The sequence below is a fragment of the Lepus europaeus genome, chromosome 1, assembly GCF_033115175.1.
Source record: "Lepus europaeus isolate LE1 chromosome 1, mLepTim1.pri, whole genome shotgun sequence".
Classification (NCBI taxonomy): domain Eukaryota; kingdom Metazoa; phylum Chordata; class Mammalia; order Lagomorpha; family Leporidae; genus Lepus; species Lepus europaeus.
The window spans coordinates 153,385,798-153,406,093 of NC_084827.1; the positions used below are offsets into that span (position 1 = coordinate 153,385,798).

The 20,296-nt window shown below is 36.3% G+C and overlaps 1 protein-coding gene across 14 annotated transcripts in view; it reads left to right on the top strand.

Annotated features, from left to right (window-relative positions):
• MAP2 (microtubule associated protein 2) overlaps positions 1-20,296 on the top strand; it is a 318,054-nt gene that overhangs the window by 61,382 nt on the left and 236,376 nt on the right. The window lies entirely within an intron of this gene.

Consider the following 20,296-nt stretch of genomic DNA (forward strand, 5'->3'; position numbering starts at 1 on the left):
GAATTACTCTAAGAATACCTTTTAAATAATGAATAAACATGTATTTATGCCTTTCTGTTCTATTGCATGTATTTTTTTGGATATAGCATCATATGATTTCTGTTAGGATTTCTGTAAGAGAAAATAATATTTCCAGCTTTCTGTATTCAGTTACCCCATATGGTCCTTGTCTATTTCTTTTGGTTTAACTAGTTGAGAATCTACTTCTGCTTACTGATTCATGATATTTCCTGACATTGTACCCATCAAAGGAGTCAAACTTCAGAAATGGCTACCTTACATGCTCTCTTTAGTGGCTAACACTAGAGCAGTTTGAGATATGGGCTGCCTGCCACAAGGGGAACCAAAGCAATTTTGGTTCCAACTGATCTGTGGCTTGATCTTTGCCAGCAACTTGACTGCAGTCTAAGTGTTAGGAAATCACTGCCATTTGGTGGAGTCGTGTGTGGTAAGTGCCTAAAGACAGTGGCTATTGTATATGCTTTAACAACAGGGTTTTTTTTCTAAAAAAGTGAAAATTATGGTGTCCAGTGCTATGGTGAAACGGGTAAAGCCACCGCCTGCAGTGCCAGCATCCTACATGGATGCTGGTGCTCTATTTGTGTTCCAGCTCCCTGCTAGTGCTTGTGGGAAAGCAGTGGAACATGGCCCAAGTCCTTAGGCCTCTGCACCCATGCAGGAGACCCAGAAGAAGCTCATGGCTTCTGTCTATGGGTTGTCCCAGCTATGACTGTTGCTGCTATTTGGGGAGTCAATCAGCAGATGGAAGATCTCTCTCTCCCTCTCTGCCTCTACCTCTCTGTAACTCTTCCTTTCAAATAAATAAATAAATAAAAAAGGAAGTGAAAATTATGAATCTTTTATATAATTTATATAATATAAGGTAATAGGAAGGCAATCATAACTTTTGAAATAATTATTTAATTATTCCAATAAGCTCAGGAAGAATGTATAGCCTATAGGGAAAGAACTCTCAATATTGGTTTATGAGAAATACGCAGTTTCTCATTTCATTTCATATTCCCTCAGCTTGAAGATTAGTATTTTACAAGAAAGAGGGAGTGATACTCCTACTCATACATACACACACCTATATCTCAAAAAATTCAGGGAAAATGTAAATAAAGGGAAAATTCATTTGCTACAGAAATTTTGAGATCTTTACATATGAGAGATCTTCAAAAAGACCTTGGAAAATGCATGTTATGGAAAAACCTTACATGAATTTCAGTTTACAATTTTCTTTGCTTCAAAATGAACTTATGTTTTAACTGCATTTTGGCACAAACTTCTGGTAGTACCCTCACACATATATATGTATGCACATATTACAACAATTGAATATGCATATAGATGACAAATATCAATTTTACATCTTCAAAATTCTAGGACAAAGGGGTACTACAAGAAGCTTAAAATGAGTGATTTTTGGAGAAATAAAGTAATATTTTTCTACAATGAGGAAAATAGATAGGAATTATTACTCCTAAGCTTGTATATATATATATATATATATATATATATATATATATATACAATATATGTAATCATATAATTTAAATCTATAAACAGACATGAGGAGAGTCTAGATAATTTTTTCAATTCAAACAATAGCATTTATAAGTTCAACTTGATCATTATTTATGCTCTTATTACTATCATATGTAATTTGAAATATAATTTAACATAGAGACTTTGTTTGCAAGTGATGGTTTTTCACTATAATATTACTCTTGAGTGAGTGAAAAGCATTTCTTACGTACCTAATAATTTTCTATGTGTATGGCAGGGGTAGATTTTAGTTCTGTTCCTTATCTTGGTCCTGCAGATGAGAAAATGGATTTGTATTTATGTATCTTTCAGTATAATCTATTACAGTGAAGCAATTTGCTTGTGTCATGAAGTTTATATAAAGGAGGTAATATCTTACTATGTATTTATACACATAGAAAAATCAGAAGTCAGTGGATGTAAAATCAGCTTCTAATCTGTATTGTCTTTTTTATTGAAACCATTGTATACAACTCTGAACTTAGGGCCAGATGCTTTCCTGCATCCATACTCTAAGGGAAAAAACTGTAGTGTCTATTTAGCAGTAAATGTTTAAAAGGTATATTCTTACTTAATCTAAAGGTTTATATGATAGGAAACGCCTTATAAAATGTATTATCAGAAATTATGGTAAACAGTGAAGTATATCTTAGGGGCTAAATCAATATTGCTATGTTTAAATAGAAATAATAATTTATTTGTTTTTATGAGTATCCATAAAATTAGACTTATATTAACTATAGTTTTTAGCTTGTTAATAAATTCAAAATACTAGTCTCTGTGTCTATACATCCTCTTTGTTTTTAATGCATTTATATTTAATACTAAGTACTGATGTCCACTTATATGGAATATCTTTATAGTACCTAACTGCAAGACACATGAACAAGGTGTGTCACAACATAGTAATATTCCCAGTCCTATGAGGAGTCTCCAGGAAAAATGTCTGTTTTCCTCTAGGAAACATGATGGGAGGTCAGTAGGCACATGCTGCCTTTTTAGTAGACAAAGCTCCCTGTTCCTTTCGCTCAGAGCACAGAACACTTTTAATAGGACTCAAAATGCTTTCATCCTTTCGGGTTGAAGGCCTTTTATTATGGTGAGGACTTCTTATCTCAGAAAAATGAATTTCTTATCATCCAAGGTAGAAGAAAGGACCTCTGAAAGAAACAAATACTTTTAAAATCCTTATGAATTTTAAGCTGAGGCCTTCTCCAAGAATAAAATTGTGAATCCTAATTTTTGAATGGAGAGTCCTGTACATCTGGAAGTGATAGCAGCCATTCAAAACCTAGATCCTTTGACTTCAGACTTCGGACCCTTTCCCTTATTTTGGAATTGAGCATCTCAGTACACAGATGCTGATAAAGAGGTATATCTACAGAAAGAGGTAAAACAGCCAAATCTACTGTAATCTTCCCATCAATTTATGTTTACTTTAAAAAAAAAATCTACTATGCTTGTAATTCAGGCTGAAACTAGGAAATGCATTGCTCCTTTCCACCAGCTCTCCTGAAAGTGAAATATATGATGCTGCTCAGAGCCCACCATTTCCCTAATGGCAATTACAACTGGGCAGAGATCCCAATGTAATAAAAACAGTCTCAGAGCTTTTCACTAACCTTGGTCTGGGAAAAGCAACATTGGAGGTTTTATTTCTTGAAAAATACACGGCGTCCATATGATTAAATGCTCTTCATTTTCTTTCAACCACAGGGTGCACACTCAGGCCTTAATTGTGCCAGCTGTTCTCTTAACCCATCACCTAAATATTGCTCTTGAAGTAATCTGTCTTGATACAAAGCCTTTTAGGTTCTCTTTATTACAATTCATCTCTCTCATACTAAACCAAATGTGTTTCCCTCATTTGAGAAAAGTGAGCTCTTTTGAGGAAAATCAAAAGCAAAGATTATTTTTAATTGCATTTATTAAGGCAATTCCCTTTTCCGGTTTTAATTGAACTCAGTTAAGCTTTCAAAATCTTCACCACAAAGGTTGGCTGAGCTATTTTTCTTTTCAAACGAGGCCAAGTTTTGTGGGCACCCACGATGCAGCCCTAATTGTGCGTGCGCAGGTTGCTCAGCAAGGTTAGCATTCAAGGCCAGGTTTGTCCGTGATGTCCCAAAACTTCTTCAGGAGTCTCTCAGCGAGGCGCGTTGCAGGCTGATGGCATTAACGAAGGAGCTTGGATACTGTAGTGACGTTATGTTCTGTGCTTTTCAGATGATTTGGAAACTGGGAAAGTGATCCATTCACCTTCTCAAATATAAACAATTGATGGAGGAGTTGAGGAGCCTGGGTGAAGAGAATAAAATGTGCTACTTTTATAATCTCTTAATGAGTCTTAAAGTATTTCAAAATAAAAAGATGACCAAAACTGAAAATGACCAAAGCCAAATATGAAGACACCAAACTGCCATGTATATAGGTATAGCTGTAGCTTTAAAAAGTCAACTTACCCAACAGTGTTTTTTCACATTGTGTTGCTATGTGGGGGCAAACTGTTGAAATCTTTGCTTGATATGTGCTAAACTGATCTTCTGTATATAAAGAGAATTGAAAATGAAAAAAAAAGTCAACTTAAAATGACAAAATAAAGAATTGTTCCCTTTTCATTGCTTCAGCCACAAAATGTGAGACATTCTGTATGCCCAAACCCCTGTATGTAATTATGTTAATGAGGGGCAAAAAACAACATTAGGTTATTCTTTAACCAAAGAGTTTAAATCAATGTTGAAGTCTGTCTCTACTTTTTTTTTTCCCTCTTCTTTCCCTCCCTTTCTGTTCCTCTCTCTTCCCTCTTCCTCTCTCTCCTCTTTCCTTCCCTCCACCCTGAGAAGTCTGACCAAAAAAATGCTAAAAATAATGCTGGTTTACTTTTACTCTGTTGCATCAGGAAAATACCTCTTAGGCCAAAGTTTTGTAAGGACTGCTGCTCATATCAGATAGACATGCATGTGAAGAGAAGAGAACAAAACAAGCAAGCCAACAGGAAGTCATGTCAGGGTAAACCTGCCATTATTGCTACAACCACTTGTAACAGGGCTTAGGAACTTGGCCCCTAAAATCAAGCAGTCCAGAAAATGTTCTAATCATGACCTTATAGGTGACCCTTACACGTTACTCTCTGTGAAAAATATGCTATCTTCTACTATGTTTAGTAAAAGAAATCCAGGAGTTAATGCATTTAAAGGGTGCCTGGCATACAGTATGGCCTCAGTCATTATTAGCTATTTTTCTGACTAAAGGCAAATGACTAGGACTATCCGGATCTCAAAATGTACCTGGATATTTGAAATATGATTTACAAAACCTCTCTGCAGAAGAACATGAAACATGAGTGCTAAGAGAGACTGTGGTTGTGTAAAGGACACCCAGCACCCCACAGCCACCTCAACTCTCTTGTTGCACAGTTCCCTATCCAAATGTAGGGCGGGCATGTGTAAATAATTCAGTTTCTGCTGGTGTTTATCATACATTATTAAAATATCAACTTGCAGTGCCTGTTATCTTCATTTTTTAAATTTTTGTTGGTATGTCTCTGCTTTCTTCTTCAGTTTTAATTACCTAAATGCATTTTAATTGCTATCAGGATATTTGTCCTCAATTTAGAGGAGTTACCTATATATCCACGGGACATAGTCACTGTAAGTAAATGGAATGAAAGTCAGTATATTGGGCCAGCATAGTGGTGTGCTGGGTAAAGCTGTGGCCTGCAATGCCAGCATCCCCATGGGCACCGGTTTAGGATGAAGCTCCTGGCTACCGGCTTCAGCCAGGTCCAAGCCCAGCCATGTGACCATTTGGGGAGTGAACTAGGCAATGGAAGATTTTTCTCTCTGATTCTCTCTCTCTCTCTCTCTCTGTAACTTTGCCTTTCAAATAAATAAAATAAACCTTTAAAAAATCAGTATATTGTATAGATTCTTCCAGAGCTTGAGGCTAATTTTTAAAGAAATGGCTAGCTCACCTAGGCATGCCGTTTTATTGTTTAATAGATTTAGCAGTGAAAGAGAGGGGAGTTCTTTCATCTGTGGTTCATTCCTGAAACTCCCACAGCAGCAAGGTGCTATGGCAGCCAGGAGTCTATCTGGGTCTCCAACGTGGCTGATAGGGACAGAGTGTTTGAGCTGTTATCTGCTGCTTCCCAGGTGCATTTCAGGGAAATGGATCAGAAATAAAGGAGATGGAACTCAAACTAGCACTCCAGTGTGGGATGTGGGCATCCCAAAAGGCAGTTTAACCTACTGGGCCACAATGCCTGCCTCATAATGTTGTTTTTTGTTTTTTTTAATGTAAGGTCCAGGGGTAGAGGATCTTTTTCTTCTGCCAAGTACTGTAATTTATAACATCATTAGCGAGCCATACAAAATAATCAACTTCAAAATTAGCCTGCTTCAATTTATTGAATTTCAAGTCCTGCCTGCAGTTGCCTTGGCAGAGCCAGACCACATGATTTCATGAGCCTTATATGGCCCATGGGCCAGCTGTGTCCCACCCTAGAGCCATTTTACTTATTGAGAAACAATAAGGAGTCTTGAGTGCTGGATAAAATGAATATTAATTTCTAATGTCCTAAAATATATGATTTATTTTCAATGTAAAAAAATCAAATGATTTTTCTCATAGTGGAACTTCAATAAACATGAAGATTTTCTACTGTGTGTAAATACGTTGGTTTCCAATTTAAGATCAGTAAACATTTTCTTGAAATTATAGTGCAAGAAATAACCAGCTCTCATGTTATAAGATATTATATTTATTTATTTATTTATTTTTTGACAGGCAGAGTGAACAGTGAGAGAGAGAGACAGAGAGAAAGGTCTTCCTTTGCCGCTGGTTCACCCTCCAATGGCCGCCGCGGCCGGCGCGCTGCAGCTGGCGCACCGCGCTGATCCGAAGGCAGAAGCCAGGTGCTTCTCCTGGTCTCCCATGGAGTGCAGAGCCCAAGCGCTTGGGCCATCCTCCACTGCACTCCCTGGCCACAGGAGAGAGCTGGCCTGGAAGAGGGGCAACTGGGACAGAATCCGGTGCCCTGACTGGGACTAGAACCTGGTGTGCCGGTGCCGCAAGGCTGAGGATTAGCCTATTGAGCCACGGCACTGGCCAAGATATTATATATATTAACAAAAGAAGGAACTCTGGGTTTTTGTTGAAGTTGGCATAGCCTTTGCTGAGATAATATTAATAATTTAGAGGACTTATATAAAACCTTATTACAGCAACTATATTTGCATTTATACTCAATGCAATTTTATTTTAAATCACTACTATTTGCTTAATGGAGAAGAACAATGATACTGAAGATAATTTTTTAATCAATTGCTTAATAAGGCTGACCACTAAAGAAAGAGCTTAAACTCTGACACTCAACATTAAAGTTAAATTTGCTTTCTTAGTTTCTATTTCTTAAAATAAGAGTGCTGATTTAAAAGTTTTCTGAATCAAGTAAATGAATAGAAGGACTTGAAACTATCAAATCAGAAAAATTCAGAGATTCTGTAGTTAAATGTAGTATGTCTAATTTCTACCTTAAGATGTGAAAATAACTACCTTGGAATATATACTATAATAATTTTAGTCTTCTTTGTTTCATTACCTAAGCAAAAAATACAAATAAAGTTTTATTTTGCTGATTAAATTTTTTAGCCTATTTATTTGTTTAATCTGAAAGGCAGAGCAACAGAAAGAGAAGGAGAGGCAGAGACAGAGATCTTCAGTAGTTGCTGGTTCAACTCCATAAATGGCCATAACTGCCAGTCCTAAACCAGGATCCAGGAACTCCATCCTCCTCTCCCACAAAGGTGGCAGGGGCTCAAACACTTGGGCCTTCTGCTGCTGCCTTCCCAGGCTCATTAACAGGAAGCAGGATGGGAAGCAGGGTAGCCAAGACTTCAACAGGCACTTTTATTTATTTATTTATTGACAGGCAGAGTTAGACAGTGAGAGAGAGAGAGAGACAGAGAGAAAGGTCTTCCTTCTGTTGGTTCAATCCCCAAATGGCCACTACAGCCGGCGCTGCGCCAATCCGAAGCCAGGAGCCAGGTGCTTCCTCCTGGTCTCCCACGCAGGTGCAGGCGCCCAAGTACTTGGGCCATCATCCACTGCCTTCCCGGGCCACAGCAGAGAGCTGGACTGGAAGAGGAGCAACCAGGACAGAATCTGGCTCCCCAACTGGGACTAGAACCTGGGGTGATGGCGCCACAGGCGGAGGATTAGCCAAATGAGCTGTGGCGCCGACTTAACAGGCACTCTTGATATTGCATGCCAGTGTCACAAACAGTGGCTTAACCCACTGTGCCACAATGCTAGCTCCTACATATTAAATATTTTAGAAACATTTGGTAAATAATAACTTCTTTCAAGTTGAGCTTGTATAACAGTAAAACATTATAAAATTTTCAAATTATACATCAAAATAAAATTGAGTTGCTGGTAGTAAACCCAAATGATTTTTCCACAACTGAACCCATAAATACATTTTGTTACTTTTGTTGTTTCCTGTGTTTTAACTGAATAAATCACATACATTTGTTTAATTTACATGTGGAAATTTATTCTGCAGTTGGACTGTATCACAATTTTCCTCACTATTCATTACCTAGTAGTGTACATTCTGAAATACCTGAATTTCAGTATAGTATGAACACTTATAAAGAATATCAATGAAACTTAAAATCTCTAGAAAACCACTATATCTAAGAGAAAGGCCTGATGATACTCTGTTGATAGTGAGTCTTCTTTAGGAGAATGGCAATTGGAACTTAGAATATAATGATGTTGTCTAGGTTAATAGACTCCACATAGTACCATGACCCATTGGTTTTACTAACTGGAGCCTTTTATTTCATTTGATGCTAATAGGTTCTAGGCTACACAAAAATAGTAATGGTATATGCATTTTTATTTTTATACTTCTAATTTTAATAGGGTTTAATTCCTGGCTAAGTCTCTGGATACCTGGCAATATCTAAAAGAGATTGCAAGCTAGCATTGCTTTATTATTGTTGGAATCACATATTTATTGTTTAAAATATACCTTCAGTTGAGATGATTTAAAACACTTTTGTGCCGGTGCTGCAGCTCACTAGGCTAATTCTCTGCCTGTGGCGCCCGTACTCCAGGTTCTAGTTCTCGTTGGGGCGCAGGTTCTGTCCCGGTTGCTCCTTTTCCAGTACAGCTCTCTGCTGTGGCCTGGGATGGCAGTGGAGGATGGCCCAAGTGCTTGGGCCCTGCACCCACATGGGAAACCAGGACGAAGCACCGGCTCCTGGCTTCGGATCAGCGCAGCACGCTGGCCGGAGCGGCCATTTGGGGGGTGAACCAACAGAAGGAAGACCTTTCTCTCTGTCTCTCCCTCTCTTGCTGTCTAACTCTGCCTGTCAAAAAAAAAAAAAAAAAAACTTTTGGTACATAATTTACATTATAGTCACAAGCTAACATTGCCCAAATATGATACTGCTTTATTTATAACCCAAAATGGGTCATTTGAAATTAATAGTAAGATTTGATATTAGTATTTATTTACTGTAATCAAGATCTTTCACCTAATAATAGAAAAAAAATAAATGATATTAAGCTAAAACAACAATGACACCTAAAATATCCAAGAAGTTTTATTGTATAGAGGTGGAGGGGAACCAGGTTTACCATTATGATCTTTAGCTCAACTTTGTTCTTGCTCTTTCCTTCACTTGTTCTCTCTGATTTCTCTTTTCCCTTTTTCTCCTACTCTCCTTCCCTTTCTTCTTCCCTGTCTTGTTCTTTCTCCATTTCCCTCTGTTCTCTTCATATCATCAAGAGGCTTTCTCTCCGTGTGATAAGATAGATACAGATTTTTTTCCATGATTGTTACTTATAATTAACCTAGAGGATTGTTGCCATGATTGTTTCTTATAGTTAACCTTTCTTTAGTCTGTGTCACAAGCTGGATTCCTGTGGAGCTGACTCTGAGACTGAGTTTAACTTCCATTCATTGGGATCAGAGCCTGTAAAAGGAATGAGAAGGAAATAGGAAGAGCAAAAAGGAGATGAAGGAAGAGACCCAAGGACTGAGTTTCCTTATTCTTGTCTACTGACTGTCTTCCCTCTCTCCATAGTCAGGGCATTATGTCTTTCATTGATGGGGGTAAGGGAAAAGTGCATCAGTGTCTACACCAGCATCACTTGGCCTGTTTCAAAATTAATCATGTGTCTGGAAATGGAGTTAATTAATTCACCTATCCTATTCTGTGGTTGAGACTAAAGTGGGATTGGATTGTGTGTAATCAATCTTACCTAAGCCTTATAAAATTGATTACACACTCGTAAAGATGAACTCAGCTATTGAAGAAAATAGAGGTGTTAAATTGGCACTTAATGTGAAAATGTCTTGCTTAAATATGAAGACAGATTGTCTTTAGGCTTTTAAAATCAAGAGAAGAGGGCAGACATTTACCCTAGTGGCTAATACATCCACTTGTAACATCATAGTGGGTTTGATCTCTGGCTTTTGCCACTGTCAAATCTGGGAGACAATGATGATGGCTCAAATAATTGTGTTCTGGCCACCCAAGTAAGAGACCTGGATTGAATTCCTGGCCAACCCCAGCCATTATGGGCATTTGGGGACTGAACAAGCAATGAGTGCTCTCTCTCTGTTGGTGTGTCAGTCTCTCTTTCTCTGCCTCTCAAATGAATAAAAAATAATTTTACAAATAGTCAAATAGAGAGAAGTATGATAATAGTATACGTTTTTATTTGGTATGTAGACTCCAGATATGTTTCCTTCTAAGTCTATCCTTTCCTTTGTTATTAAGCATATATTAGATTATAATATAACAGTAAAACACAGCCAGTGTGATCTTCTTGTTCATGAGGAGTTGATGATGGTTCAGTTATTTGTGGCTTAAAGTATATAAGATTCCTGTACCTTCTTTTTTTCTCAAAACAATGCATTCCATTGAATAAACATGTTTGACTAGAATTTTTTGATGGAGCATCTTACAGAAAAATATACACTGGGAAAAAAAAAGCCTGAGTGACTTGACAAGAATCTCAAAGACAGCAGAATTAGTGGTGATACTTCTTCTATTAATAGTTAAAAGTCAATATTTGCAGAGACCAATCATATATCTTAGCGCTTTTACTAAATTGTAATTCCTGAAGGCAGAATGCCTTTCATGTCAAAAAATATATACATCCGCTGTTGTACAGTATTGATATTTGAATATATTCACACAAGCAAATGTGTCAAACGTCAGTAAATTAACTGTGCTGATTTTAAAGCACATATATTTGTCATGAATAGTTAAATTTAATATTCAGTGGAATAATATTACCATCAGAAATCCAGTGTCAGCATCATTGATTTCAGTGTTAGTACATTTTAGCCTGTAGTGGCAGCCTTCCTGAAAACTATGTCTGTCCTTTCCCATTTGACATCCTCAATATGTATTCAGATTAATATATGGTTAGTCACAAGAAGTAAGCAAATGCTTAAAAAATGAATGAAAAGTTGACCCTCCATTATATGCTAAGCTTAACACAATCTCAATCTCGTTTTGTCTTCAGAGACCTCTGGGAAATAGGTATTGTTAAATCCATTCTGATGATGGAAAAAGTGAGACTCAGACATACTTAAACACTAACTGTAAGAAAAGTCTTAGAATTCAGTCACATAACCTGCGCTCTTTGTATCATCTCAACCAGCTTGGATTTTTGTTTGTTTCTGTAAGATCAAATAAAATATAGTAATAAAATTTAACTATTAATGTGTTACCAGATGGTGGTCTAATTAAAAGAGCTATTTATATTTTCCAAAATCATATGCTGTTTTCAGAATATATCACCACCTTAGACAGACTGCCTCTTATCTTATTCCTATAACAATTCTATCAATTAGGTAAGAGAGGATTTTAGTACCCTTATTTTAGAACTTGGAAACAAAAGCATATTAGCAAATACAATGAATTTAGGACTAAGATCATAAAGGTGTCCCTATGGCTTTGTTAAGCCTAAATTATTGACACAACACTAAGGAGTATAAGAGTGATCTGAAATGTCCTATTCTAGAATATTTTTTCTTAATGCAAGAATTTTATGCTGTCCTCACCAAAAAAAAGTATGTAAAATTACTTCTTACATTTTTATTATTGGATATAATGCATGTTCATTAAATAACTTTAGAAATACTGAAAAATGAGATAAACTTAAAGAAGAGAAAAATCCAAGCATTAAAGACTTTATCTTCTTTTAATGTTTATTTTATTGCTAGTGGTGGTATAAACATCCAATAGTACTTTTACCTTATGTTAAAAAATGGTGTTCATTTTTTATCTTTGAAATTACTTATATTTTGTTTGTACAGTCTACCTGTTTTAGTTCCTACTTATATACAAGAAAAATGCATTTAAAATTGGAGACAAAATATCATCATTTACCCTTCAATTTGACTTGTGGTTATGCCAGCATTTGTGATATTCTTTTGAAAAATTTTCTAGTCACATCATGTTTTGTCTTAAGAGGGTACACACCATTTACTGTCGTCCATCTTTTCATCATGGGCAAGATTGAACAACACATGCAGAACCTGGAAAGATGGGAAATAGCTGAGAGATTTTTTTTGAGGCCTCAGAACCCTTCCAGAAGATTATGTTCCATTTTCTGCCAGTTCCCTTAACTTTACCCAGGTCACCAACCCTTGAGACACAGGGTGCTATAGCTCATCGTACTTATGAATGTTAGACAACTGTAGATACTCCTGTCATCCTAAGTTAGATCATTTTGAAAAAATAAAGGTAACGACCCTTGCCTTTTCTTTTTCTCCTAAGGAGAAAAATGCAGTTGCATTTGGAATAAAATTATTTTTTCATTCTTGAGGTTACCACTTGTGGTGACTGTTGACAGTGAATCAAATTTCCCCTAAGCACAGTGGGAGACACAGCTGCCTCCTTACAGAGTTAAGCTTACTGGTAAGTGCTCATTGGTTTGTAGATTACTACAAGAAGTGAAGGTAGTTAATGGGAAGCTCCCTTATAGTCAGTCTTATCTTTCTCCTGCAAATCTATAGGTGCTTATTTGGTGCATATACTCTGCCATTTTCACAATAGCAGCTTTCTTGATTTGGAATTGGCTAAAACTAATGCCTCCTTGGTTCTGTGAATGTCCCTTGCCAGCTATTAGCAATAGAGAAAAAAATGTCATTTGGAAGAAATTAAGTCTGCTATCCCCATTCCCAAAGGCACCCTGAAATGTGGCAGATGGAAACACAATAGCAATTGTGTAGCATGACTGCTGTTATGACAGATACACAACACAAGCTAGTAATTAGACCACTCATTACAGACAGGGAGATGCCTGTTGACATTCCCTAACTACTAAAGGTTGTCTACAGTTACAACAGTGCTGTGGCAAAGGATCCATCAACTGCTGAGTCCTCAAAGAAGTGAAAGGGTGACCTGCAGAACCGGTAAATGCTGTTGACTTAAGGGAGTCACATGGGCCACCATTTTGGTGTGCCTGACTGCCATCAAAGCTTATTTTCCTCTGCGTTAGCTGCTTGAAGATTTATTTACCAACAGGCATTTTCTCAGTGGTATAAGCTCAAAAAAATTGGGCTTCGCCGTGTCAAGAAGAGTTCGTTTGTTTTGGGTGGATTTTAGGACCTACCTTCTGTAACTTTTTTTTTTATGCTATCAAATGCTTGGGAATGAAGCATGTGTTATGATTTGGAAATATTTCATAGGCTTTGGGTAGGTCATTTGTTTTCCTTTGTCTCTGGATTTTCTTGTATGATATTTGACACTTCTTCAAGTGAACAATTGAGAATAGCCCATTACTAAGGAGTACTTTTTATTGGAAAGCAGGTGTTATGCCTGATGATGAATTAGAGCCAATAAAATCTAGGTCAACAGAGGTGTATTTGCTTACAGAATTAAGCAAAACTATATATGTGTAAGAACCTAAAAGTCCTACAGATGTGAAATGCTACTGAAACCTTAAAGTAGTCTCCAAATTGTTTTTTTGTGCACATCTAGGATTCACATGAATTTGTTACATTTGTACTTTGTAATGTATCACTCATGTGATTGACCACTAGGCTAGACAGTGCAGTAAGTATGGAAGTGTTCCCCTCTGAAAGAGCAGCAGGTGAGGGTCTAGCTTTCTTGTTGTGAAAAATGACATTTCAGCTTGTACTTCTTTCTCTCTTTTTTAAAGGTTGTATTTGTTTATTTGAAAGGCAGAGTAATGGGGGAAGAAATAGATAGATAGATAGATAGGTAGATAGATAGATAGATATTCCATCCATTAGTTTATTCCCTAAATGCCTGCAATAGCAAGGGCTGGACCAGGCCAAAGCTAAGAGACTGGAACTCCATCTAAGTCTTCAACATGTATATCAGGGGCCCTGGTACTTGTGCCATCACCTGATGCCTTCCCAGGCATATTATCAGGAAGCTGGATCAGAATCTGAGCAGACAAGACTCAAACTGGCACTCTGATATGGATGGTCTGTGGTTGTACCAAGTGGAAGTTAACTTGTGGTACCATAATTCTCCTTCCTCTTTATTTTTTGATGCTTAAATTATGGATGGAGAAAGCTTCAAAATGTAATTTATTTATCTCCTCCCTTGCTTTATTTTCTTCCTAGCAGTCATCATTCTTTTAAGTATTTGTGTTAAAATATAGGACTATAAGCTCTCAAAAGACACGGCCCTTGCTGATAACTTACCACCACTACATCCCAATGCCTAGAGAAATGCCTATCCTGCCATGAAGCAGGTATTCAGAAAACATCTGCTCTAAGAATGTGAAAGTAACTCCCAAGGGTGCTCTCTTTGCTTGAGAAAACATCCTTACAGTAAAGTCCTGGCAAAAGATGTGTCTTGGTTCACAATCAGGTCATGAACATTCTGTTTAGCTGTTCAGTTCTACTTCAAATTATACTAAAGGTGAAATAGATAAGCTTACCCCTTAACCACCATGAGTTACATTTTGCTTAAAATTTTAAATGCAGGATGGTAAACTATTTATATATATATATGTATATATATATATATAAATACATATATATGACTGCCTATTTGTAAATCATAAAGACATACTACACAGTTAACTAAAGCTGTTTAATTCCATTATCATTTTTTTGGTCCAGTGCTACTTTAGAGGAGCATGTTTGAATAGTACAGTTGAGGGATAGTGGAATACAAGAAAATATTTAATATTTAACACATAGTAACAGCAGACCTGTTTATTAAATCACTACTTACAGACTTATAGGAAACCCTAACTTTTTCTGTAGCTACATTTATTCCAGACATAAGATTTCTCATTATAAAATTAAATTCCACTGAAATTCCAACCTCTGTTTTGATCTCTTGTATGTAATATGAAATGCAATAATATTAAAATGGATGAAAATTTTCTAATAAGTAGTTTCAAAGTCAATCCTTTTATACCCCTTTTATAGATTTGTAACTGTTAAATTATGCTGGAGTTGTGTTATAACAACAATATATGCAGGAGTTAAATACACCTGGACTCGCTGTAGAGAAAGCCTCTGATTCAGGCTCCAGAAATGTGTGGAATGCTCCAGTTTGGCTTGTTGCTGCCTCTACAAAGTTTTAAGGAAATTGGAGCTATGGGGAGAAAATTTGCTTTATTGTTTAAGGATTGCCAATAGCTGTACATTCCTTTGAAAATCTAGTTTTGCTCAGATGATAAAATGATATTCTGAGAGGGATAGCAAAATGCATACTTTCCAAATTGAAGAAAATCTAGGTACTGGCGTTAATCTTTAAAACCCAGCTCTTAGACAAAAGATACATAATGCTGCCTGATATGTGGTTCTCGTGCATCCCACATCTTTACAAATCACAGTCATAAACCCAAGTATTAGCGAGAAGATGTACCATTAAAGCTTTTCAACTAGTAATTAATAATGCATTCACTCTACTATAAAACCCTTTCAGAGAAATTTCAGACTTAAACAACTAATAATATAAGTAAGTAAAAAGATTTCATACTGCTAAAAATAAGCATATTGGCTTTTGCATCATTCAACATGCTACCAAATTATCTAAATAATACATCACTATTCAGTTGTGCTTTGTCTCTCTAATAACTCTTACTTCTTACTGCTATTTTTCATTGCAGATGTTAAATTGGTTAACTTCTTAAACTATTTCTGTACTTAACATTGATTAAAAACACTAATAAACTACATTTTTTAAGTAAAAGACCTTATGAGATGCTATATGTAAGTCCCTTTTTGCCAGATTTTGAAGTAATGTCACCAAAAGTTTCCAATACTGCTATTGTGTTATTCTACTTTTTAATACTTACACTAAACTAAAGAGGCTTATTTCAGCTTACACATGAGAGTTTACAATTCTGGATCAGGTGACCCATAGCCTCAGGTCTGGTAGAAGCTGGTTATGGCGAGTGTGGAGCTGGGAAAGAGAGAGAGAGAGATAGGCTGAACTTGAATTCAAGTCAACCTCTCCAGAGAACTCCTCCCCAGGCAAGCCACCAACTACCTAAACACCTTGCCGCTGGTCCCACTTCCTAGCCACCACAATTAGGTCAAGCCCCACCATTAGCCTATCACCCATTAACATTAAAACATAAGAGTTTAAATGTCTACATGAGTTATGCAGAGATAAGTCCTACTCAGCTCATAACAGCTATCTTCCAAAATTTTTGTCCTATTGGAAATTCCTGGAGAATTAACTAAAGGACACTGGTGTCTTAACGTTTTAAAAATGTGTCATTTCTTTTCTTATACTTTCTCCAAAACATGTTTCTTCCTGAATTTGAATATATCAAACTTTAGGTGGGTATTCATAGTCAGGAAAATCCACCTGTGGTCTTAGCATAAAGACAAAATATGAAAAAAAATTAAAATACACTGAACAAACACGTATGTATATTATACATTTCAACTTATTGCTGGTTTGTGTTGTTTCTTTGCCTTAGTAATATATATTTATGTAGTATCAATTAATTATAAACATTTATTTTTCCATGGATACAGGATATTTAATCTTTAGAGGCTTAGTTTACTTCTGGAAATAATAATATCTCCATTATATTTGGTCTTGTGAAGGTTAAATCAGTAGTGCATGTGACATGCTTTGTTCAATGCCTGGGTTATATTAAACACTTAATGCTCATTTCTTAATATGGTTGCTTTTGCATTATAAATAATATTCTAGTTTTCATATAACAAATTGCATGATTTAGGCATTGAAAGTTCTTCATATTAAGTGAGTAGTCATTATTCTTTCTAGTTGTTGTGTCACCTACTCATTTTTTTTCAGTGTTGTGACAGTAGATGGGTGAATTAGGTACAATTCTCAGCATGTAACTGGTACCCTTAAGCCTTAACTTCCAGCTGCCATAAGAATGGCAGCTGGAACAAACATGTCACAGTACAGAACATTCCATTAAAAGCAATACTTAATGCCGAACTTCCTATGATGCTGTTTTATATGAATAATACACTGTCCAAAGGTGAAATTAGTTGGAGTGCCCATGACTCAGCCTGCTTTTTTTTTCTGATGAATGACTCATTCCACATTTATAGATTCCAGATTTTGTGCCATATACCACACTAAGTGCTAGAGATATAAACATGGATTTGGTGGGTCACTAACCCCAAGCAGCCTACAGTCTGAGTACGCAGGATATGGCATTCATTAAAAACAGCATGGGTTTACACACAGCCAGTACTCTATTAATGTTATACCTACCTGTCAAGGCAAAGTGTCATTAAATATACAATAATGGGGGCTGTCTAGACAACCTAATTCCTACAATTTGGAACATACACTTCTGCCTCTATATTGATGTAGTCTAGTGGAGGTATATAATCACAAAAATAAATAATTTTAAACTTATTTTAATATTGATTTCATCCTTTTATGTGTCACATAAAATCATATTTCCCATGAAAAGATTAGTTTTCTGATGAATACCTTCCTTCTATTATTCTGCCAGAAACTCAAACTTTATGTGTTTTTAAAAGCCTATCATCCTCTATTTTTCACCAGCAACCTGATTTTTCTTTAGCCTTCTCTGTTTCTATGAATTTCGGAGTCCTTCTCAAATCCTCAGAATTCTCTTGGCTCCTTTTCTCTCATCCATGCCTTTCATATCCAAAGCAATTCTGAATCCTATAGATTACACATACGGCTGTGAACTGTACACCCCACCCCCATCCAGATATTGAAGTTTTAATCCCAGTTTAACTGTAGGACTTTTCAGAGGTTATAAAAGTTAAATGAGGTCACAAGGATGGGTCCCTCATCCAATAGGATTGGTGGTCGTATAAGAAATGGAAGAGATTGTTGACAGACAGGTAGGTGACTGATTTTTAACTTTGCCCACCCTTGGCACATCTCTCTGCACTGTGCAAGGACCAGTGAGAAGGTGGCTACAAGCCAGGAAGTGAGTCTTCACCAGAACCTGACATTTCTAGCACCCTGACCTCAGACGTCCAGCCTCCAATATTATGAGGAAATACACTTTTGTGGTATAAGCCACCCAGTCTGCAGTATTCTATTCTGGCAGACTGGGCAAATGAATACATGTATCTGTGCAATAACCAGAACATACATTCTCCATTATAGAGATGTCTTTGCCTGAATTGCCTCTTCGTTGCCATTCACTTTGACTTCTGAAGGATCCACCTAAATGGTCTATTCTCCTTTCATCTCTGCTTGGCTTTGATCCCATCTACACACTGTTGCCAGGTTAAATTTCCTAATTATTCCATTCTTGAATTTAAAACTTTCAGTAGTTCACATTAGCAGTTCACATCGACAGCTTCTCGACTTTTGTTTCCTGTGTTTCTGCTGTGTCTGTTGTGTGAGTTTGCCCCCTTTCCATTTCATATCCACCTATCAAAATCCTTTGCTTCCTTCCCAAACTAACTCAAATGTTACTGCTTGAGAATCGGACATTTTGTTTTTTCATCTTCTTTGATCTCTTATAGCTCTTTATTGGTATTCCTTTATGACAAAAGGCACATTCTGCTCTTAATTATGGCTTTCTGTAGATTGAGTTTTTCACAATCACCCCTGCCCTATTAGATTACAATTAGGGAAACTCTTTAGTGGCAAGAATGCTGGATTCCCCAATATTTTAAAAACTTAAAAATTTAAGGACTATAAACAAATAAAAAGCCCTTTGATTTTTATAACAGAATTATTTTGTGATGTCTTATATTTGAATATTATCAACATTTGTTTCTATAAATTGTAATTCAAGCAGTAAGTTTTCTGTTACTCAAGCCATAACAGTGTCTGTAAATTAAAACCCAAGCATGACTATACCAAGGGCAGATAAACTTTACAAAATAAGTCTGCTATTTTCAACTGGTATTTCTTTAAGGCACAAACAATTATGCATCAGTTTGATACGGGATTTATAATGTTACCTGACTATCCCAATATGATTTATAATATAAGGCTTGAAATCATTTCTCATTGGAAAAAGAGAAAGAAAGAGTTAGCAATGAATTCTCAAGATTATTTTCCGAAATTTCCTCTACCTTTGGATGAGAAGAAAGAGATAGAGGAAGTGGTGCTTCTAATATGCTGATACATTAAGCTGCCTGAAGGCAGATACTTGAAGCCTATTGAAAAGAATTTCATTTGAGTTATGCTTAGGGCACTGTTTAGCAAAATACCACACCCAAAGTCTCGACCTGTATGTTTGAAATGGCAGATGTTCCCAGTGAGGCCTGAGCCTTAGAGCAAAATAATTCTTCACTACTCCGTTTATTTGCTCCTTAACTGGCTTGTACTGAAAAAAAAAAAAAATCCAGTTCCAGAGTTATTTATAAAGCAGCTGCTCTTGGCATTACACATGGATATGCTCCTCTTAAGAAAAAAGAAACCAACCAAATAAATAAAAGCCAAGAAAAGCTTGAGTTCAGTAGATCAAAAATGATATGTCTACTCATTCAGAACTTTGTTTCCATCAAATATTTTTTAAAATAAAAGTGTATTATGTTCACATGTACAACATGAAATTTAATTTCAAATACAGAGTGGAAAGATTACAACATCGAAGCAAATTAACATGCTCAGAGAGCATTTGAAATCTATTCATTAGCAGATTTCAGCCTACTGTAGATTATCACAAAGTAAGTAAAAAATGTGCTGTGCATTAGACCGCTCAGCTTGTTCAGCCTTTGCGACTGTGTGTACTCTGACCGATATCTCCTCATTCCCCAACCTTTCTGCCCCTTATCACTACTATTCTACTCTCTGCTGCTATGAGTTCAGCTTTTTAAATTCTAGACATGAGATCATGCACTATTTTTCTTTCTGTCTGCCTTATTCCACTTAGTATAATGTTTCCAGTTTTATCTATGTTGTCGCAAATGACAGTCTCTACTTTTTTAAAGACTGAGTAATATTCCAGTGTGTGTATGTATGTGTGTAGATATATATATATATATATATATATATATATATATATATCACAATTTCTTTATCCATTAATCTGATCATGGACACTTTGGTAGTATCCATATCTGGACCACTGTGAATAATGTCACAATTAACATGGGAACACATGTATTTCTTTTGATGTACTGAGTTCATTTCCTTTGGGTATATACCTAGACGAATGATTGCTGGGTCATATGGTAGTTCTATTTTTTAATTCTTAATTTTTTTTGAGGTAGCTCCATACTGTTCTCCACACTGACTTCATCAATTCACCTTCCAATAGCACTGCACAACAGTGTCTT